The sequence below is a fragment of the Rhinolophus hipposideros genome, assembly GCF_964194185.1.
Source record: "Rhinolophus hipposideros genome assembly, chromosome: 2".
Lineage (NCBI taxonomy): Eukaryota > Metazoa > Chordata > Mammalia > Chiroptera > Rhinolophidae > Rhinolophus > Rhinolophus hipposideros.
The window spans coordinates 45,317,270-45,341,914 of record NC_138048.1 but is presented as its reverse complement, the minus strand read 5'-3'; positions in this window follow the sequence as shown (position 1 = coordinate 45,341,914).

Genomic DNA, 24,645 nt, shown 5'->3' with positions numbered 1-24,645 from the left:
GCAGTATGGAGTAACAGAAAGATAAAAATAAATGGGACATAAAAAACCAAAAGGAAAATGTAAATTCAATCATATCAATAATAACAACAAACATGAATAGATTAAACAATACATTAAAAGGCAGAGAGTATAAGATTAAACAAATCAAGGTCCAATGGTATCTTGTTGACAGCAGACATATTTTATATTCAAATATGCAAATAGTTTTAAAGTAAAAGGATGGAAAAGATAGTTAATGTAAACAGTAACCATAAGAAAGCTGGAGTGTCTATAAAAATATCAGAAAAATAGGTTTTACCACTGTGAGGTAGATGTTGAGGAAAATTTTTCTTCATTGGTTGATGTGAGCTTTTGTCTATTAGCTTTTATCTGTTCCTGCATGTGAGGTGATTTCTGTGCTGTGATCAAGGATTAAGTAAATTCCCCTTTTGGTGTCATTCTCCTGAGCAGGGAAGATATGAGATGATGTTGCTTTTTGGGTCTCATTTGGGATGAGGTTGCTTTTCTGTCCCCTTTTGGTCTCATTCTCCTGAATAGGAGAGACATGAGATAAGATTGTTTTTCTGTTTGGTCTCATTCTCTCGAGTAGGGGAGATATGAGATGATGTTTGTTGTTCTGTTCGTGTTGTGAGGTGATGATTAGCTTAGGATTAAAGAAATTTTTTTTTCAGATTTATTGGGGTGACAATTGTTAATGAAATTACACAATTTCAGGTGTACAATTCTGTATTACATCATCTATAAATCCCATTAAAGAAATTCTTGATCCAGGGTTGAGAGAATTACCTCTTTGTTCTGTCTGTTTCGTCACATCAGCAGATGAAGTGAATAAGTAGCTAAGTTATATCAGGACGGTGTGACAGACGCATTGCCAGGCCTTGTTGCTTATCTGGATGAATTGGCCCTTGGCCGGATGGGCAACATTCATGTCAGTAACTGCTGGACCCTCCCTGAACTGGCCATTCCCGAAGGGGGAGGCAGGAACAAGAAACTTGGCTCTAAGTTACATCTGAAAAAAATATGTAAGACAGACATCAGTTGGCAGTGTAATTATTATTATTATTTCATCATTTGGTCATTTGTCTTTGGTGATTTTTCATCATTCTAACATTTTGAAGACTTCCAGCAACATGCAGCTTACAACACCAGGGGATGTCCTGACTTTTAGTCGTGAACCTGGTGAGGGCCGGCTGGTTCCTGACCTCTCCAGTGCTGTTCCCCACAGTTAGCCTTCCTGAGAACTTGTTAGCATCTAGAAAACTTGTATGCAGCTTGCAGCTTATACCATCAGAAGACTTCTTGATTTCTAACAACAACAACAACAACAACAAAGACAAAAACAATAACATTCTTGGGAACTAACAAGCAGCGGTGTGGGAGATGCCTGAGTTTCTCTCTGCTACAGACGTGACAAGGTTTTGATTTATGACTTTTCCCGTGCTGTTCTCCCCCAGTTTGGTGAGTTTTGACATCTACTATAATAGTAACTATCCTATAGAGCTTATTACTGCTTTTGGATGCTCCTTACTGATGTTATTTGTGTGTTTAGCCAAGTGATTTTTGATTAATAGTAAACCTATGTTGAAATCTCTTAAACTTATATTTATGTATAATCCTTTGACATGACATTGTTATCAATGTATATAGTTTGGTCTTAACCACCTTTACTTTCTGACATTAGGATATTCTATTAATTGCTTTTGTCTTTTACTATTGCATATTACTAAATAAATTGATTAGATATTGCTAAATAAATTAGTTAGCCCCATTCTAGCATGTGTCCCTCCTCCTTCTTTTCCCAGCTTGTCATTACAACCACAAAAATGATTACTTATTACAGAGAAAAAGAAGGGCATTTACAAATGATAAGAAGATAAGCAATTGATAAGAAGAATTGATTACAAATGATAAGAAGATATAGCAATTATCAATTCACATGCACTTAGCAATACATGTGATACATGAAGTAAAAACTGACAGAGAGCACTAAAGGGAGAACTATGCAATTCAACGTTAAAATTGGAAGACCTCAATACTTAACTTTCAATAATGGGTAGAAGAACTAGGCATAAGATTAACAAGAAAGTAAAAGACTTGTTATTCCAAAAATTTAAACCACGTAGAACAGACAGCTCTAGAATATTCCACTCAACATCAGCAGAATAAACATTCTTCTCAAGTACACAGGAAACATTTACAGGATAAACCATATGCTATGCCATGAAAAAAAGGAACAATAAATTTTAAAGAACAAAAATTATTCAGATTATGTCCTCTGATCAATGTGGAATTATGTGAGAAATGAATAACAAAAGGAAATTTTGTAAATTCATAAATATGTGAAAACTAAACAACACATCTGCAAATAATGAACAGCTTAAAGACAGACCAAAACTTATGAATGTAGCTTACCAAGCACTCAGAGTAAAATTTATAGCTATAAACCCTCTTATGAAAAAGGAAGAATGATCTCACATCAATTACCTAACCTCTACCTTAAGAAACTAGAAAAAGAAGAGCAAATTAAATCCAAAGCAAGCACATAGAAGGAAATAATAGAAAAAAAAAACACAACAAAACCAAAAGACAGTTCATTGAAAAGATCAAGAAAACTGATAAGCTTTTAGCCAGACTGACCAAGTAAAAAAAAAAAAAAAGTAGAGAATTAAATTACCAAATTAAACAATTAAACAGGGATATTATTACCAACCTTATAGAAATTAAAAGGATTATGCAGAAATACTATGACCAACTGTATGCCAACAAATTGGATAACTTAGATGAAATGGGAAAATTCCTATGAAGCGCATGAAACAATGAAATTGGCTCAAAAGAGTAGAAAATCTGAGACTTATAACAAGAAAAGAGAATGAATTAATGTTTAAATAAATTCCCACCAAAAAAAACAGAACCAGGTAGCTTCACTAGTGAATTTTACCAAACAATTAAAGAATACCAGTTTTTCACAAACTCTTTAATAGACAAAAAGAAGCAATATTTCACAATCCATTCTATGAGGCTGGTACTACCCAAATACCAAAACCAAAGATAACACAAGAAAAGAAAATTACAATAATATATTCTTATGAATATTGACACAAAAATCTTAAAAGACCAAATTTAGATACAGATAAAAATGATTATATACAATGACCAAGTGGAATTTATGTCAGGAATACTAAGTTTAACATCTAAAAATTAACTCACTACTATCCCGTATTAATAGAATAAAGAAGAAAAAACGTGATTATATCAGTAGACACAGAAAAAGCATTTGGCAAAATCCAACACCTTTTCATAATAAAAGCACTTACAAAATAACAATAGAAGGAAAACTTCTTCAACCTGATGTAGGATATCTACAAGAAACACACCGTTAGGATCATGCCAAATGACTAAATACGGAAAGCCTCCTCCCTTAGATCAGGAACATAGCAAGGATAGCCACTCTTGCCATTTCTATTGAGTACTGCACTTTGTCTAGCCATGGCAATTAGGCAAGAGAAAGAAATAAAAGGCATGGAGAGTGGAAAGGAAGAACTGTCTCTACTTGCTGGTAACACAATCTTATATAGAAAAAATCCTAAGATATACACTAAAAATATCAGAACTAATAAATGAATTCAGCAAATTGGAAGGGTACAAGATGGATATACAAAAATCAATTATATTTCTGTACACTAGTAATGAAAAATCTGAAAACAAAATTAAGAAAACAATTTCATTTTACAATAGCACCAAGAAAAATTTAATATTTAAGAATAAATTTCCAAATAAAAACCACAATGAGATATCACCTCACCCCAGTTACAATGGCCTTCATCAACAAGACAAATAGTAACAAATGTTGGAGAGGCTGTGGAGAAAAAGGAACCCTCATACCCTGTTGGTGGGAATGCAGACTGTTGCAGCCGCTATGGAAGGCAGTGTGGAGGTTCCTCAAAAAGTTATGATTAGAATTACCAAATGACCCAGCAATCCCTCCCCTGAGTATCTACTCAAAAAGTCAGAAAACATTTATCCATAAAGACACATGTGCTACAATGTTCATTGCAGCTTTATTTCCGGTGGCCAAGACATGGGAACAACCAAAATGTCCTTCAATAGATGAATGGATAAAGAAGTTGTGGTATATATACACAAATGAATACTATTCGGCGGTAAGAAAAGATGAAATAGGACCATGTGTGACAACATGGATGGATCTTGAGAATATAATGCTAAGCGAAATAAGTCAGACAGAAAAAGTGGAGAACCATATGATTTACTGATATGTGGTATATAAACCAAAAACAACAAAAGAACAAGACAAACAAATGAGAAATAAAAACTCATAGACACAGTTTCATAATAAAAACTCACAGACAATAGTTTAGTGGTTAACAGAGGGTAAGGGGGTGGGGGTGGGAGATGAGGGTAAAGGGGATCAAATGTATGGTGATGGAAGGAGAACTGACTCTGGGTGGTAAACACACAATGGGATTTATAGATGATGTAATACAGAATTGTACACCTGAAATCTATCACCCCAATAAACTTCAATTAAGGAAAAAAAGAATAAATTTAATAAAGTAGTGTAAGACTTATATACTGAAAACTACAAAGCATTGTTAAATGAAATTAAAGTCTAAGTAGAGATACATCCATTGTTTAGGGATCTGAGCATTTAATGTTAAGATGACTAAACTCCTCAAATTGACCTATAGATTTGATGAAATCCCTATTAAAATTCTTGTTGGTTTTTTTGGAAAAATTGAAAAGTGGATCCTAAAATTCATATGGAAATGTAAGGGAAAGAGAATAGCCAAAATATCCTTTGATAGATGATTGGATAAAGAAGATGTGGTACGTATATACAATGGAATACTACTCTGCCATAAGACTATGAAATACTGCCATTTGCGACAACATAGATCTTGAGACTATCATGCTAAATTAAATAAGTCAGACAGAAAAAGTCGAGAACAATATGACTTCACTCGTATGTGGCATATGAAACTGAAAGCAACTACCGAACAAGACAAACAAACAAACATATAAAAAATCATAGACACAGACAACAATTTAGTGGCTACTAGAGTGTAAGGAGGGACAGGGGATGGTAGAAGAGGATAAAGGGGGTCAAATATATGGTGATGGAAGGAGAACTGATTCTGGATGGTTAACACACAATGCAATATATAGATGATGTATTATAGGAGTGTACCCTTGAAGCCTATACAGTTTTACTAACCATTGCCTCCCCATTAAATTTAATAAAGAGAAAAAAAGGAAACAAAGAACAAAGGTGGATAACTTCCTAAATTCAAAACTCACTACATACTACAGTATTTAACAAAGTAATATTCACTACCAACACAGAAATATAGATCAAAGAAATAAAATTTGGAGTTTAGAAATAAACCAATATATTTATAGCTACTTATTTTTTTGAATAAAATGAGAATAGAATAGAAAACAAATTAAATGATGCTTGGTCAATTGGGTATGCACATACAAAAAATGAATTTAGATCCCTATCCTGTGTTATACACACACAGTAACTAAAAGTGATCATACACCTAAACATAAGAACTAAAACACTTAGAAGAAAACCATCATGACATTTGGTTGAGCAGTTGAGTGTTTCATGACATCAAATGACCAAAAAAAGCTAAATTGGAGTACATGAAAATAAAAAATGTTTGTGATGCAAATGGTACCATCAATAAAGTGAAAAGACAACTCATATAATGGAAGAAAACATTTGCAAGTCATGTATCTGATAAAGGACTTATATCCAGAATATATAGCGAACTCTTAGAACTGAATAATTAAAAGACAAATGACTCAATTTAAAAATGAGCAGAGGATTCCAATATATATTTCTCAAAAAATATATAAATAATTGGCCAATAAACACATGAAAAGTCTTTAGGGAAATGCAAATCTAAGTCACAATGAGATGACACTTCACACTCACTAGGCTGGCTTTTCTCAGTAAGGAATAACAAGTGTTGCTGAGAATATAGAGAAATTGGAACCTTATTCATTGCTCTAGGAAGGTAAAATTGTGCAAAATTTGGAAAAGCAACACCTTTAGAATAGCCTCAGAATGTTAAATGCAGAGTTACTCTATGTCCCAGCAATTACACTCCTAGGTATATAACCAAGAGAAATGAAAACATACGGATATACAGAAACATGTACATACATGTATACATTGATAGCAGCATTATTTATAATAGCCATGAATTGGAAACAACCTAAGTGTTGACTGATGAATGAACAAATGGAATGTGGTATAGCTGGGCAATGGAATATTCAGCAACAAAAAGGAGTGAAGTACTGATACATGGTACAACATAGATGAACCTTGAAAACATGCTAAGTGAGAGAAGCCAGTCCCCAAACACTATATATTGTACAATTCCATTTATATGGGATACTCAAATAGGCAAATCTATAGGCATAGAAAGTAAAATACTGGTTGCCTAGGTTCGGGGTGGGAGAGTGATGGCTAATGTGAATGAATGGCTTTTTTCGGGGGAGGGTGTGATAAAAATGTTCTAAACTTACATTGTGGTGATTATTGCACAACTCTGAATAAACGTTAAATTGTACACTTTAAATGAATGAATTTTATGGCATGTGAGTTGTATATTAATGAAGATGCTAAAAGAAAGAAAAATAAAAGCCTGGGTTTGGCTATAGTAATTTTGATAATTTACCAACCGAGAAATTAGAGCACAGTCCACACAAGACCACTCTCACTTCTGAAATCAACTACTAGTTCTGGGGATTCCCAAAACTACCCTCAGGTTTAATAATTCACCTGAAGGACTCACAAAATTCCCTGAAAACTGTTATATTTGTGGTATAGTTTACTACAGAAAAAGGATACGGGTTAAAAGCAGCCAAGGGAAGAAGAACACAGGGTGGAGTCTGGGAGCAGTACTCCTGGTGTTGGTGTATACATGCGGAGTATTGCCAACCATGGAAGTCTGCCTGAACCTTGGTGTTTGGTGCTATATGGAGGCTCTATACTAGGCATGATTGATTGGTAGGCCAGCCCTTCTAGCTGTGACCCATAACCTCCTCCCTAAGTCACGCAAAATATTATGTTATCCCTCCTGGCCTAAGGCCTCCCAGCAAACATAGAGACGCTTATCAGGCATGACATTTTAGAGATTACCTCCCAGAAGCAGAGAACAAAGGCCAAACCTCTTTTGGGGGCAAGATTACATTTTTCACTAAACAGGGATCCTTTTGCCTCATGTTGGTGAGGCTTAACTCCATTGGAATCTCAGCTCTCCTCTCTCAACTGTCTCAAATTCCCTCTCTTCTGAACTCAGTGAATGAAACTTCTCCCATTGTAGAGATGCACTCATTAAATAAGGATAAGGTGAGGCTGGAATTGTGTATAATCCCGGTGCTGCTCATAGCTGTCCCACAGAGATCAGAGCAAGACTGCTATGATTGTCTGGGTTTATTTGATTTACGTTATCCTTGGCAATAGCTATCATTGTACCAAAAGAAGCAGCAGTGTTTTAAACTGTATGTCATTCAACTTAATGATATGATTCAATACGAGATCGAAGAGTAATGTTAACAAATTTTTAAAAAAATATATAGAAAAGTATATCAATGTTGATTTAGAAGTTCATACCTAAAGATGTCAAATCTCAATTTTATAAAGCTGAGTCTTAAATTTTTGTTGACTTGGACATTCTCATTCTCATATCACACTATCCTAATACTCAACTTCCAACTCCATAGGGACCCTCCCCTGTGTTCAGAGCTCCCTGACGCTGAGGTAGACAGATGACAGAATACTTACAGGTTTCCTGAGCAGAAAAGGACTTTTGGTCTTTTGTCTTGTGATTCCCACATTTCCTTTACTGCTTCTCCTACTACTCTAACCTCATTTTTCACAAGCAAATGTGTATTCCAGCTACGTGGGAGGTATTTTCTTTCTGATCCACCTTATCCAATATCCAGCAGTTTCTGCTTCTCACTTCCACCTTTCCCGCAGGCACATGTCAGCTTGTGGGATCAAGCCTCTTTATGGCCGCATGTCATATTTCTCCAATGCTGGAAAGAACCTCAGAGATCTCTTCTCAGAGAACCTCCAGGGAAATGAAGTGACTTTGATCCAGGTCACACTGTCCTAGAACTCAGATATTTGGCCCTAAAACCAGCAACAAGAATTTCTTCAGTTTTCAAAATAAAGCATCAGATGAAGCACAAACTGCTTAGTGAGATGGCTCAGAGATTAATAATAATTAGACAAAGTCTTGCTTGATAAGTATATTCAGTGAATGTTTTTCTCTGTTTTATTCCAGAGTTCTCCTTCTGAAAATGAGTGTTTTCTCTGTGTGCCTGACATTGTACTGGAAGACACTGATTCAGAAAAATATAACGACTTTCTTTGTCATAGTATGATATTGATGTTTCTTTTGTCTGTAAATTTTGCCTATTTCTTGTAGTCTGGCAGGAGTGAGCATATATTTTTTACAGTTCAGCAGCTTATAACAGTTTAATTTACCACATTTTAAGAATTTCTAGTAAATTTGTAACTGACTAAAATATACTTTAGAACTTAGTATATAAAACATGAACATTTTATGAACAAACCAATTAGGCCTAATACATTTTTATGCTTCTAAATTAACAAAATTGCTTTATATATACAAGAGATGCTAAAAAGTAAACATTCCATTTGTTTCTATCTTCCTTGAAATATCTTTAACGATAGAAACAAAAACATGGAAAGGTTTTTGGTGGCTGCAGAAGTTTTGTAAATTAAATCTCTATTCCTTTTTCCTATGGGATCCTCGTTTCTATCTCAGCCATTCTAAAATAAACACATGTTCTTTCCTATAGGCATAAAAAATGGCATAGATTATGAAGAAAACCCATGTTTAAACTCATGAAATATTTCTATTGCTTTCAGACCAAGTCTACACTCTTTATCATGGTTTACAAAGCCCAACATTATTTGGCCATTACTTTCTGTTCTGACAATCAAGCCCTTTGAACTCCTTACTCCAAACTAACAGACTTTGACTTTCTCAAACATAGTGTGCTTTTTCTCATGAGCAGGCATCTGTATATGCAATTTTCTCTCTCTGGAACACTCCTTCCTCACCCTCCTAGGTGGTTCGATATAGATGTTGTTTCTTTTATGTCACACTGCCTATTACACAGTGTAATTACCAGCAAATATCTATTGGGATAATTAATGAGTAAATGAAGGAACAGATAAATGAGTGATAAATACAGCGTTTGGTGATGAGAGTAACCTGTACTCTATCCGGTCTTTCTGACATTGCTTCTTGAGTAGCAGAGACTAGGGCTACAAAAGATGTTGATGGGAGGGATGTGGGAAAACAGACTGAGGGTTTAGAAGATCTACAGCAGTGGATGAGCGATGAGAAACAGAGACCAAAATACCTGGAGACTCTCAGATATACCTGGACTTGCTGAGCCCCTTGCAATAATCTTTAACGTTCTTCCATTTTTTATCACATTGCTGTATATCAACATATCTGGTATTTTTCATGGTAAATTTTGCCTTGGCCTTCTGTTTATGTCCTGGAAGAATATAAATCCTTTTGGCAACATTACCATACGTATTAGTTTTCCCTGCCTGTTTCTGAACCCTTCTCCCCCTCTCCCCATCCCTACAATGCACTGCTCTCTGAGTTTGAATATGTCTAAGCAGTCTTTGGGGATATCTTTTTACTATCTTATATAACCTGTGTTTTTATCAAGTAATTACTAGTCTCACTTTAGGAATACGAAGGTTGAAGAAAAATATATCTTTGTTTGTGGGCTCTCCTTATTTAGTAAAATCACCAAAGGCTTAGGATGCATTTTATCTAATGTCCACAAGATGCAATTAAGTTCTCCTTACTAGGTTTCCATAATCAAGTAAGGTTCTATTATCTCTGTTTCTTCTGTAGCATTCTTAGTTCCCTGGTTAAACCATATTTCTGATACCTCTTTGACTGGTCAATGTCGGAGCACAGGGAAGGGTTTGAGTGGGCTACAGTTCTTGGACGAAGCGGCGTGATGCTGAGGAGGATTCAGCCTTGTGGATGGCAGGGAGCAGCAGTGTGTCTGAGTTCCTTTCACCGCACTGAGAATGGGTTTGTCTTGGGCTCATACCCTCTGGTTGGGGATCTCTCAAGTCCCACCTTTGCATACAACCTGTTCTGCATCGTAGTTTGAAGTCTCCCTTCTCTGATCTTCTAATGGGCTAAGAAGATAATGCAACTTAAGTTACAGTTTGTATTTTCACATTTTCATTAATATATATTTACCTAGTTTCTTCCGCTAGATGTGTGTTTTCCAAAATAGCACACCCTCATGCCGCAAATGCATTCTATACCTCTAACAATATCTAACACAATTTTAGATATAAATATAAGATGCCCGAATCTATCAAAGGGAAAAGGGCTTCCGTGGGTTGAAAAAAAAATACGGGTTTATATTCTGAGTATTTTTCAGGCATGCAGTGAAAATCTTGGAACTGAAATGTATTTGGGAGAAAGACACAGCACATGGTTTAAAGGTACAAAAACGTGCTCTGGAGTTTTAGAGAATGAGTTCCAACATGGGGTGGGTATTTTCCAGAAAGACTCATGCAGGAGGCCTTGAAAGATGAGTAGGATTTAATGGGTGGAAAGACAGGTACGTTCTATGTTGAGAAAATACAGCTTTTTTTTTTTTTTTCCTACAAAGCGTTTTCAATGGAAACATAGTTTTAATGAATATTGGTCACTTACATGGAATGATTTTGTATATAAATAAGTCTAGAGAGTGCTGAGCTAAAAGCGAGTTTTTATTGTATTTATTATAAGATTTCACACAGTACTTCTCATTATAAGTAATATGAATCTTTAAAACCAGCGTAGAAAAAGTATTTTTATAATTTACTTGATTTTGAAACTAGTGTCATTTCCAAAAGTATCTCTTGGGACTAGTGTTCTCCATGACACGCTTTGGAAACTGCTGAATAAATTGAAATACTCAGAGACGTGAACATGTGTGGAATGTTTTGTGGACTCTCCAGTAGCTTGTGACGACCAATTCTTAGTAAACTTCTGTTGTAATAAAAATTTTTAAAGTACTGATGTAATTACAGTTTGAAACATCATGAGAGGCCTAATTTTAATCTTCCTCTTCAGGTTACAGAGAGGCACTAGAGAGTTTTGAGGATTAGTATGAGATCATCCAATGAAGAAGATAATTCTGGTTTACATATGAAGAATGCATTTCAGAAGCCAAACATTTATGATAGAAAAATCAATTACGAGGCTATTACGGTAGTACAGGTGAAAGATAATGAGAATATGGACTAACACAGGGGCAGCATGTATAGCATGAAAGAACGAATGCGAAGCATCATAAAAACAAAGTAGACAGAAATGTAGATTGCTCACCTTTACAAAAACTATTAATGAAATTCACTGCATTCACAGAGTAAGGAGAAAAATCTGCCATCATCTCTGCTACATCAGCAATCATTATGTAAAATTCAACATTCATTTCCTATTTTGAACACAAAGGAAAAAGAAACTCATAGTAAATGCGGACTAGAGGTAAACATTCCTAACTTGATAAGGAGAATTTACCAGGAAGAGCCTATAGAAAACAGGCTATTGTATAGTTTTACATTAGAGCCATTTTTATTACAGTCAGGATTTATTGGCGATCTTAGCCTATGAATAACATAAGAAAAGGATTAAAAAGAATAAGAACAGTGAAATGAAGGTATATTTATTTGTGAGTGATATGATCTTCTATATAGAAAATCTCCCAAATATTTAGACTTATTAGGAGAATTAAACATAATTCATACAAATGAAAATAGCTTTCTAAATGCTCTTCCAAACTTTTGTGGCATGACTTCACTGCATACTAGAAGCTAAAAATCCTAACATGATATTTACCAAATAAATTCTCTTTCAGCTCACGTTGCACATATGATCCAGCTTCTACAAGCAGACACTCATAAGAGATGTTTAGAACTGCAAATGAGGCAGAGAACATGCTTCTATTATTCTTGCTGGCAGTGGGTGTTGGAAAAGAATTTGGTTTCCTGGAGTGGCAGTGACAGTATCCCAGTGTTTGGCCCCTTTCTTGTTTGTAGCTGCTGGGAGCTTTCCATTTCCAAAATCCTTTCCATTTTGGAGGCTAAGAAAGTGTGGCCCTGGAGTCAACTGCTCTGGCTGAGCTTCTTGATGCCTGGGTTTTAGCTGAACTGTGTCTTGGAGTCAGCACTTGGACAAGTGAGTCTTTGATTCTCCAATGTTCATTTTCTGGCAGAGTTATTTGTTCCCTTGGCAAGCCGGTTCTAAGATGCTTTTCTGGGTATCACTCCTGGAAGCTCAGCTTAGAACTCATTTGGCTCTTTCTACAATGTTGTAAGCACTTAATTCTCTGTAGTAAATCTTTTTCTGTATGGGAGCAAACTAGAGTGGTACCGGTATCTATAATCTGTAAGCTCCTGACTGATATAGTTAGGTTACCTGATACAAGATGAATGCCATTCAGTTTTTATTTCTATAAAAGGGCAAATCGATAGTTTATAAATACATTTGAAAATGCTCATTTACAATAGCAACAAAAAACGTTGCATGAACTTTACAAAGAAAATTACAAAAGCTTAGTTAAATACATTACAGAAAATATAAAACATGGAAAACATATGATACCCATATTGTGTTTCCCCGAAAATAAGACCTAGACCCGGTTTGGTCTTATGTTAATTTTTGCTCCAGCAGATGCATTAGAGCTGATGGTCCGGCTAGGTCTTATTTTCCGGGAAACATGGTAGGTTAATATTGTAAGGAAGGTTAATATTCTAAAAATGTCAATTATCTTTAAATTGAAATAAAGTTTCAGTGAAATTCCTCCCCTAAACCACAACAGGTATTTTATGTGTGTATGTGTGGAATTTGACAGTCTTATTCAAAAATTTGAAATAAAACTAAAGGGCCAAAATAACTTGAACCAATTTATACTGACTTAATTACTGAATGACAATGACAACCATATTGACTTAATTACTGGATCTTTGCATAAGTCATGATCTCTTTAGAGTAAGTCCCCCATTTTCCTCTTCCTCCTTAAGAGAATCAGCTTGTAAGAGTCCACACAAAACTCCTAAAACTTAGTGAAATTTATATCTTTACAATTTGAGTCTTCTAATTTTTAACTTGGTGTATCCCTAATATCCCATCCTTGATTCTCTCAATCATATTAGATAGGTTTATGAGTCTTACACATTTTTCATTAGATATATTAATCAATATTTGCTGTTTTTGATATTACATGGTATTATGTTTTAGGTTTCACTTTCTAATTCTCTGTTGGTAATGAATAGAAAAAAATGTATATTTACTCAGTGTCCAGCCATGTCAATAAACTCATGTATTAATTCTTATAATTGATATGTTTATTCTTTTGGAATTTTTACGTACAGAGTCATGTCAGATATATAATCTGAGAATTACACCTTTTTTCTTTCTTCCTAATCCTCATACATTTATTTTTTTTATCTTGCCTTACTGCACTAATTAAAATCTCCAATACCATATTAAATAGAAGGGATGATAGTGAGCATCCTTATTTCAATTTTGGGGTAAAGTTTTTAGTTTCACCAACCGATATTTGTTATAGAGGTTTTGTAGGTTTTCTTCAGATAAATGAAATGCCATTCCATTCCTAATTTGCTGATCATTGTACTATGAATAGGTTTAGATTTTCACATTTTTTTCAACATCTATAAATACAATCCTATAATTTTTCTTAATTGTTCTGTTATTATGGTGTCTTAATCCATTCGGGCTACTATAACAAAAATGCCATAGACTGAGTGGCTTAAAAAATAAACATTCGTTTCTCACACATCAGGAGGCTGAGAAGTCTAAGATCAAGGTGCATGCAGATTCTGTGTCTGGTGAAGGCCTATTTCCTGGTTTATAGATCAACATCTTCTCACTGTGTCCTCACTTGGCAGAAAAGGGCAAAAGAGCTTTCTGGTGTTTCTTTTATAAAAACACTAAACCCAGTCATGGGAGCTGCACTCTCATGACCTAATTACCTCCCAAAGTCCCCAATTCCTATGCCATATTGAGTATTAAGATTTCAACTTATAAATTTGGGGGAACAAAACCATTCAGTCTATCCATAACGTGGTAGGTTACATTGGTTTTCAAATATTAAACCACTTCTATTCCTGGAATAAACACAACTTGATGCTAATATATTATCTATCTCTTAAAATATTTTTGCTAGTTTTGGGTAGTTAATATGTTGTTTAGAATTTGTACATTGATGTTCATAATTGAGATTGGCCTATAATTTATTTTTTTATAGTTCTTTTTAAGTTTTGGGGTCAAGATTTTTCTGTCCTTATAAAATGAATTACTATTTATTCTTTTTTTATTATCTCTAAATTTTATGTTTGATGTTGCTTCTCTTTAAATGTTTTATGAAATTCACTGGTGAAGACATATGAGCCTAAAGTTTTTGTTGATATGATTTTAATTATAAATTTAATCTTAAAGGTTATATGAAAATTCAGATTCTTATTTCTTCTTGTCATTGTTGATAAGTTGTGTTTTTTTCTAGGAATTTTTTTAATTTTTAATATTTTTGTTTATAGTTGTTCATGATATCCTCTTATTATTTTTTTAAAAAGCTAGCTGACATTTAAAAAGGCACGTCTAACCATAAAAAGTTTACTCATTCCTTTTTGAAATACATTTCTCCCATCCCTTTTCCACCTCCATCCTCAGGGATATACAGGTAACTACTGATTTGCTTTCTGTCACTATACATTATTTTGCAATTCCTAGAATTTTGTATAAATGGAATTATACAGTATGTACTCTCTTTTATTTGGCCTCATTCAGTAAACATACATATTCAGTAATGTGTATCAAATAATTCATTCCATTTTATTGCTTAATATTATTCCATTGAATAATTCATTCTTTTTTATTGCTTAGTATTATTCCATTAGTACTATTAACACACTGATATTCATGTAGTATTTATTGATGGAATTTGGGGTTTCTTCCAATTCTTGTTTCTTACAAAACTACTATGAGCATTAATGTAAAAGTTTCTGTGTAAATATATGTTTTTATTTCTCTTGGGTAAGTATCTAGGAGTAGAAAGTCTGAATAATACAGTAGCTGTATAGTTAATTTTTCAGAAACTGCCAAGGTGGTTTCCAAAATAATTGTCCCAGTTTACATCCTGAAAAACAGTCCATGAAAATTTCACTTCCATTATATTCTTGTCAGCACTTGGTATGGTTAGTCTTTTTAGTTTTGTCTAAAAAGTGTAGTAGTAGTTCATTCTGGTTTTAATTTTAATTTTCCTCATGATTAATGATATTGAGTATCCTTGCATATGCTTATTTGCCATGTCTTGTTAGGTGAAATGTTTATTCAAATCTTTTGCCTATTTAATCTGTGTGCTGCTTTTTTCCTTATTGTGGAGTTTTGAGAATTCTTATATATTCTGGACAAAGTCCTATGTCAGATTTATGATTTGCAAATATTTCTCCCATTTAGTAGTTTGTATTTTATTTCTCTTAACAGCGTCTTTTAAAGAGCAGAAGTTTTACGAGTGATAAAGTCCAATTTATCAACTTGTTCTTTTATGGATTTGCCTAATCTCAGATCACAAGGTTTTTCTCCTAAGTGTTCTTACAAATATTTATTAGTTTAGGTTTTGCATTTAGGTCTATGTCCCAGTTTAGTTAATTTTTATGTATGGAGTTATGTATGAATCAAAGTATATTTTAAAAATATGATCCAATTTTTACAGCACCATTTGTTGAAAAGATTATCTTTCTCTACTGAATTTTATTGTTCCTTTGCTGAAAATTTGTTGTTTCTATATGTGTGGGTCTATTTCTGTATACTCTATTATATTCCATTCAGTTATTTGTCTATCTTTATACTTATAACTGTATTTTAAAATACATCTTGAGCTCATGTACTTTTAGTCTGCCAATTTTGTTTTTCAAAGTTGTTATGTTTATTCTAGGTCCTTTGCATTTCTATATGAATTTCAGAATCAATTGTCTATTTTGATAGAAAAGACTGCTGGGATTTTCATTCAGGTTGTGGAGTATCTATAGATAATTTGAGGATAAGTGACATAACAATAATGAGTCTTTTTACCTATGAACATTGTACATGTCTCCATTTATGTAGGTCTTCCTTAATTTCTATTTGCTGAACACCTGAAGTGTCCTCTCTGCAATCTCTGGAGTTCTGCCTTTGTGCTGTTCTTTCCTCTCTAGTACTATGTCATAAGTACTAGACATACTATTAACTAGACACTACTATTAACATTTGTGTACAGATATTTGAAAGAACACGTGTTTTATGTTTCGTTTTGTTTTATTGTTTCTTTTGGTTAAATATCTAGGAGTGGAAAGGCTAAGTCACATGATAGCTGAATATCTTGCAAAACATTGATTCATACAGTTCTTGGTTGTTTCACATAGGAATGTAAATACAATTTCTGTTATTCCATCCTGGCCTGGAATACTTCTTATTGATAACTGTAGGATCTGTGGCAATTTGTCTATCTTCTTTATTTGATATTGGTTATTCATTTATTTTTTAAGAAAGGAGCAGCTCACTGTGGCCCACGTGGGAATTGAACTGGCAACCTTGGTGTTATCAGCACCACGCTCTAACCAACTGAGCTAACCAGCCACCCTGGTTATTTCTTTTATTGGGATCTTTTCTTCAAAGTTTATTAAGTTATGGACATTTTCAATTAATGTCTTGGCTAGTTAGTTGATCTCTATGTGTGTTTGTTTTCTATTTTAACATCTTTTTAAAATTTTATTATTTCCTCTTTTCAACCTTGTTTAGGTTTAATTTAGTATTCTATTCTTATCTCTTGTAGATAGATGATTAAAACATAGATTTTTTAAAAAAGTCTTTTTGTGTATTTTAAGACTATAAGTTTCCTTCAAAGCCTAACTTCAGCTGGGCTCCAGAAGTTTTAAGATCTCATATTTTAATTAGCATTCCATTTACAATATTTTATATTTTAATTTTGGTGTCTCCTTTAACCTATGTGTTGTTTAAAGTTTCTTAATTTTCCAAAGTACAGGTAAATTCCCACTATATTTTATTATTGACTTTCTCTATTAGAGAAATTTCAGGCCTTTCTAAATCATTCATACTTGGTTTATGGACAAGCATGTAGTCAATTTTAGTGATCATACCCTGTGGTTTTTAGAAAAGTGTGCATTGAGAAATTCCTGGGTACATGTATGTTTATTTAGGTCCAAATTATTGATGGTGTTGTTCAGGTTTTCTTAATATCTGCTGATTTTTTATTCTTATTTATTGTGCTAGTTACTCTGAAATGTGTGTTGCTATTTCTTTCCTTGATTGAGAGTTTTTTTTTGTATAGTTTTCCATTTTATTCTATTCATTTTAGCTTTATACATATTAAGACTATATTTTTAGGTACAAATATACTTAGAGTTGAGATTTTGGGATTAAATTTACCACTTAATCTTTACCTCTCAATGTTTTTCCTAAGTTCTGTGTTGTAGAATATTAGTATAGGTTACTATTAATATAAAAGAAACACAACTGATAAACCTAGCTAGCCAGGTTGATCAGGAAAATAAGAAAGACACAAGTTAGCAATATTAAGAATGAGAGAGATAACAAAACTAAAGATTTTATACATATTAAAAAATAAGCAAAAATAAGAATGTAATTATGTCAATAATTTCGACTCAGAGATAATGGAAAAATTCTTTGAGGATAGAAACTACCAAACCTGAATTGGCACATCTATTAAAGAAATTGTTGAATTTGTATCTAACAACCTTCCCACAAAGAAAACTTCAAAGCTAGTGGCTTTATTCTGAAATTATACTACGTATTTAATGAAGAAATAATACCATTTATGAAAATTCAAGGGGAAGATATATATCTCAACTCAATTTATGAAGTCACCATGATACTACTCCTAAGGCCAAAGATAGTAACAAAGATACTACCAGAGTTGAAAATAGACCATAACCCTCATGAACATAAATATAAAAATTCTTAAAATTTTAACCAATTCAATGCAATGATATATGAAACTGATAACACTTTATATTTAAGTTGGGTTTATTCCAGGAATGCAAGATTGGTATAGCATTTGAAAAAACAATCATCATATCAACAGACAAAAAAAAAGGAAAAAAACAACATAATTACTATAAGAAAGGCAGAAAGAACATTTGGCAAAAATCCAACATATGTATCTGGTAAAAAAAAAAAAAATTCTCAGGAGGCTTGTATAGGGATCTTTCTCCACTTGACAGAGGTCAACCACAAAAACTGACAGCTAATGTTTTTTAATCATATTTTATGGCTAAAGACTGATTGCTTTCCTTTTAAGACAGGAATAAGGCAATGATATCTGATCGCACCACTTCTCTGCATCATTATGGTGGGTATTCTAGCTACAAGGAATATACTTCAATAAGGAAGAAAAAAAAAGATATCTGAATGGGATAGAAAGAAAAACTGTGTTCACTCACATCTTGCCTTTAATATAATATAAAGTCCCAAAAAATCTGCAAAAGTCTGCATAATTGATAACTGAGTTGAGCGTGAATGCAAGAAATAAGGTCAATATAAAAAATTAGTTGCAGTCTTATATATTTGCAATTAAAATTTTAGACAGAAATAGCATTTACAAATATATGGTGATGGAAGGAGAACTGGCTCTGAGTGGTGAGCACACAATGTGATATATACATATATATGTAACATATATGTATATATATATAACATATATATGTTACAGAATTGTACACTTGAAACCTATGTAATTCTACTAACCATTGTCAACTCAATAAATTTAATTAAAAATAACATTTACAATAGTCTCAAAATTGAAATAATTAGTACATTAGGTCATTGCAATGCTAGAGGCATGAGATGTTGATTATCATGGGGAAGAGGACCAGGGTGGGGAAGATGAAAACAGAAGAAATGGTTATGAGAGAAAATCTAAAGTAAAAATGGATAAAGAAAGAGGTGACTATGAAGACCATAACACCAAAGATTACATGCTGAGTAATAGGAACAATGCTGACTCTATATACAAAAAGAGAAGAGCAAAAGGGAAACTGATTTCAGGAAGACTATTTAATGTCTTTGAGCAAATGAAGTTCTAAAAGCCAGAAAGATATTCATGTGAAATGCATCCTACTGATCTGTCCTTCTACCTTCCCCTAAAATGACGATTCCATCTTTTTTCACTTTTCCATCAGTGTTACATCATTGCCTCTCCTCTCATTCTTTATCCTTTCTCTTAGTAACTTATCCACTGTCAAGGTTCATACTGTTGAAATCCATCGTGTTTATTGCCAATTTCATTTTGAATTCTCATCCTAACCTGAATGTTGCTAAATATCTCTACCAACCTACAACATTTTTTCCCCATTACTGAGGACACTGATGAACTTAAAAAAATTGGTCCCAGTATTCACCCAGGCAGAACACTGCTTGCTATGTCCCCTCTGGGTAACATTACTCTTATTGAGGACATTTATTCTGAATGACCCTCCAACTAGCAATTAGGCAGTCTGAGCCATAATTTCTCATTGAGTTGATAATGGTGTAATGAAATAAAGAATGTAAAGCTTTGCTAAAGTCAAAAGGGGCTTCATTGTCTCTCTTCCATCTACCTATCCTGTCATTTCTTCATAGAAGATTAATCTTGTAATTTCATAAAATGCTGACACAAGCTTTATGACTTCATCTTCAAGTAGTTGATGTCCTCATTATGGCCATCTTGTAGCTAGAATAATTCTTCTTACAACATATTTGAATTCAGACAAAAGACGGACTTCAGGGGGTTACTAGGAGCATGCTTTCTTTATCCATTTTTTTCTGTTTCTTCATAACTGAGGGGAATGCCTAGCCACACTTCTGCAGGTTTAAATTTGACTGATATTCCTTTCTTCCTGTGAGCTCTGTTATAGTCTACAAGATTGTAGCATGGGTCTGTTTCTGCTGTGTAGCAGTCATTCTCAAATTTGTCAGAGGAAGAGAGAATAAAAACAAAGTTTAATCTTTGAGAGCTATGTCCTGGTGACTCTTTTCTAAGCACAACTTTGTATATCATGAACGTGAGTCATTCAAAAGGGGCAAAAGTGCCCATTTGAAGTAAATGTATAATAAAAGATGGCTATGGTGTCAGAAAATAATAACTTTCTTCTGATGCTGATCATATCACCAGACAGGCTGAGATAGTCACACTTACTAAGGTTTATTTGGCCTGGCATTGCAATGAATTACCTATGACACCAAGTTTATACTCTGGCATGTTTTTACTTTTCTGAACAGTGACTCTAAATAAGACCATCGAATCGATCAGGAATTAGTGTGTGTCCACTGCACATATCTCCAGAGCTATCTCAGGTTTAATGTGCCTTCTTCAAGGTACTCTGATGCCCTTCCATGCCACTGTCTAGAAGAGAGGTTCATGACACATACAGCAGAAGTTGTGGCTCTGTGGGGGCTTCAAGAAGGAAGCTACCACTTTTCCTTGGTGGACATGGCATTTGAATTGGGTTTAGTTTGCATCTTACTGAAACCATCAGGTCTTTTAGTCTTTCTCATCATATCCTCATTTAAACAAAAATGTTTTTTTCATGCAACTTTGCTAACAGCCCATATAATTAATTTGATTTGTGATGTTTATCTATTTTACTATATTTGTTTACCATTTCTGTTCTTCTGTTTTTCTAATTCATTAGTTTCTGACTTTACCTTACTTTTAGCTATCTTATTGTTGGATTGTGCCCTTTTTCTTTCTTTCTTTCTTTCTTTCTTTCTTTCTTTCTTTCTTTCTTTCTTTCTTTCTTTCTTTCTTTCTTTCTTTCTTTCTTTCTTTTGGTATGGCTTACTTGTGTTTGATGCTTAATTTATTTTAATTTTTCTATAATTATTAATAAATAAATTTCACACTATGAAATTACAATAGTTTTGGCCACATGCCTTCTTAGTGAGAAGGCAAGCTAAGTTGCTGTAACAAACGGGTCCCAGAATACAATGGCTCAAACAAGGTTGTAATATATTTCTCACCAATATGATAGTCCACATAAATCTAAGCCATTAAGTGGCTCTACTTTACAGTATTATTCAGGAACCTAAGTTTCTTTCATTTTCTTATTCTGTCTTTCCTGCAGTATTGTCATCTGTATGGACAGAACCAAGACAACATGATTCCCAGATCTAGTCCAAGTAAGTGACTTCATCTAAATATGATGACCTGGAAATTGCACAAATCATTTCTGTTTATCTCATTGGGCAGACCATAGTGACATGGCCAAACCTAGTTACAAAGAAAGCTGGAAAATGTGGTCTCTAGCTTTATACCTTCTAAATAAATAGGAAGAGAGGCAAAATCAATATTGAAACCCCACCCCATATTTTAATAAGCAATATGCTCATTTTTACAATTTCATAAATAGTTTATGATTTAATTTTCCTCTTTGATTCAATAGTAATTTGGAAGAATTTAAACATTTCATTAGCTTAAGCTAAAACAAAATATTTCTTACTAATTTGTAACTTAATTCTGCAATGCCTAAAGAACTGAATGTGTTTACTTTCTTCTTTTTTTGAAAAGAGAGCGTGGGTCCTTATCAATTATTATAAATTTTTCATGATGCTTCAAAACAAAGTCTAAAATCTGTTTGTAGGATTAAAAAATCTAAATGTACCTCATAATAACTTTCTTAATATATTATCATTTGTCAATGTATTTTAATAGTTCTTGCCCATTGATCTAGCAAAAGAGATAGTTGCGTTAAGACGTGCCATAATGACTGTGTTTCTAACATTTCTGTTTTATGTATTTTTATTCTGTTATTTGGCACATAAAATTCGATGACTCTTTTCTTCTGAATTTTATAAGTTTTAGTAATATAAAATAATCCTGTTTATTCTTTTTACATTTTTATTTGAATTTAACATTTTATACTACTAATGTTGATGTTTTTGCTTTTCTTTGTTAGTTTAGTGAGTTTAGTAAGGAGAAAGATGAATTATATTGGGGCGTAAGAAGGTATAGTCAGCATGAGGGTAGAGTACGTGTAATATTTTGAATAAAAACAAAACAAAGAAACAAACAAAACCTAGGGACTTTCTGTTAAGGAAGGAATTGAAAAACCCTTTTCTCCCCCAAAATTCAAGTTACTGAAATTTACCAATGTAGACAAGAGTGACCAGTCCAGATTCTGGTGACTGGGAATAGATAAGATTCCTGGTATAACATCACCGTGAGGGCTTAAATTAGCTGTATCACTGGGCTTACCTGAGCACTAAGTTTGTTGTTACATGTGAAATGTGCTCCTAGTTGTTGAGACAGTGCCTGGAACTTCCCCAATCCACTCTTCTTTAGGTTAAGCTTTTGCCCAGAAGGACCAGGCCTGCTGGTGAATCTAAACTTTAACATTCAGGAACCCAGGTAAATGTTGGCTAAGAACGCTTTGGTGGATCATAACATGGAAGAAAAGATGTTCTTTGTGGAAAATTTAGTGGTTGTAAGTCACTAAATTTTTTCTTTTTTGGAGTGTGGGGGTGGGGGTGCTATTTGTGACACAGCCTAACCTAGCAAAACTGATTAATACAGATATTTTTATCTGGAAATTTTGCCTCCCATGACAATATGGGAGAAAATAATGTAACTCTTTTGCACATGTATAAGCAATGGGAAGATTTTATACACATATATATTTAACATATATATTTATATATTTAACATATATGTTTATATATTTAATATATATTTTTTATATGTGTGTTTTTTTCTTGTTTGTTTTACTTGTTTTGGATATATGGGAATGAGAGTATTTGATGAGAAAAAGTATTATTTTGAAAAATATTTGTTATTGAATCTGCCAAGGCAGTGTTTGTATATTGGTTTTTAAAAAACTGCTTGTACACACAATGAAATTGAGCCTTAAAAGTTTTCAGAAGTTAGCATATGGATACATACAAGAGTTGAGGATTCAATATAATGAATATAAATATTTCACACAGCTTCAGTGGTTATCTATATTCTACCCTTTTTGCTTTGGACTGTATGAACATTCTTGTTGAAGATGACTATATGATATTAAACTCTGTTTGTCTGTTCATATCATCTTTCACCCTTCCTTTTGAGTTTTCTGGGCATTATTAAAGCATGTCACAAGCATCTTATTTAACACATAATTACTTTGGTATATATTTCTAATTCACATGAACTTAAAAAATCATAACCATTATATCAACATCATATTTACTAATATTTTAAAATGATTTTTTAATATTATCTAGTATTCAATTATGATGACCTTTCCCAAATTATCTCAAAAATATCTGTATATTTGGTTTATGTGAATTAATATCTAAACATGGTTCACATTTTACATTTGATTGACATATTTATATTTCCTTTAATCAATAATAGCTTGACCTCCCTTTCTGTCATCCCATGTATGTTATTAAAAAAACAGTCATTTTATGGAATTTCTCACAATTTGTATTTGATTGATTGCTTTATCATATTCTCATATAACCGTATATTCTATTGTCAAATTTCCCATAAGCTAGTGGGTCGATCTAGAAGTTTGGTGAAATACAGGTTAATATTTGTTGTTGTTGATGATGATGATGTTATTCCCTTTGCATTACATCAAGAGGTATATGATATTTGATGAGTGTATTTTTAGTGATGCTAAGATTGGTCAATGGGATTAGTTTGGTTGGTCTGTTCCCTACATTAAATTCTTCCAACAACATTTTTACTGATGGTTTAAGCAGCTATTGATGATTAATGTTTGTATTTATTATTTATGAAGGATTGCATAATGGTGATTTTTAAATGTTATTATTTCTTCTGCATATATTAGCTCAGATTCCTGTGTAGATATTACTGTCCTGATTAACTATTTGGTTACATTAAAATTTTGTCCATACAGGAAAGGCAGGAAAATGCTTGAATCTTTGTCTTTATTAATTTTCAAGATAATTAATTACCTTTAGTGGTGACTGATAATTTTTTTTAGTATAACTATAAACTCAAATGATTTTAGCTTTGGTTATTAGAGGCCCTTTAAGTCTGGCTCCTGTGTCTCTTTGACATGATTCTAGTAGTCTTCAATAATTTCTTGCTTTCAAGAACATGTCCACATCTTACACATTTACATTTCCTGCCCCAAATATGAATTCAATTATTTTTCCTAGACATCCTGGCTCCTTTACATTATAAATGGGATTTAGAGATCATAATATGGGTACTAATTTCTGTTGAGTTGCCATTGTTTTTAGTCCTTTTCATTTGACAAAACTGGAAAATACATAATTTTAAAAAAATGGGAAATTGAATCAAGAGATTCTGCTTGTGTTTCCAACAAAAATAAAAAAAGATTATAGTTTTTATTAACCCTAATTGAATGGATGTAATATTTGTATATCTTTTCTCTTGTCCGAACAATATTTGAACCTCATATTAATAATATTTGCTCACTCCTCTCTCTATCAATCATCTATCTTTCTTTCTATCTCTATGTATGTATGTATGTGTGTATGTATGTGTGTAATG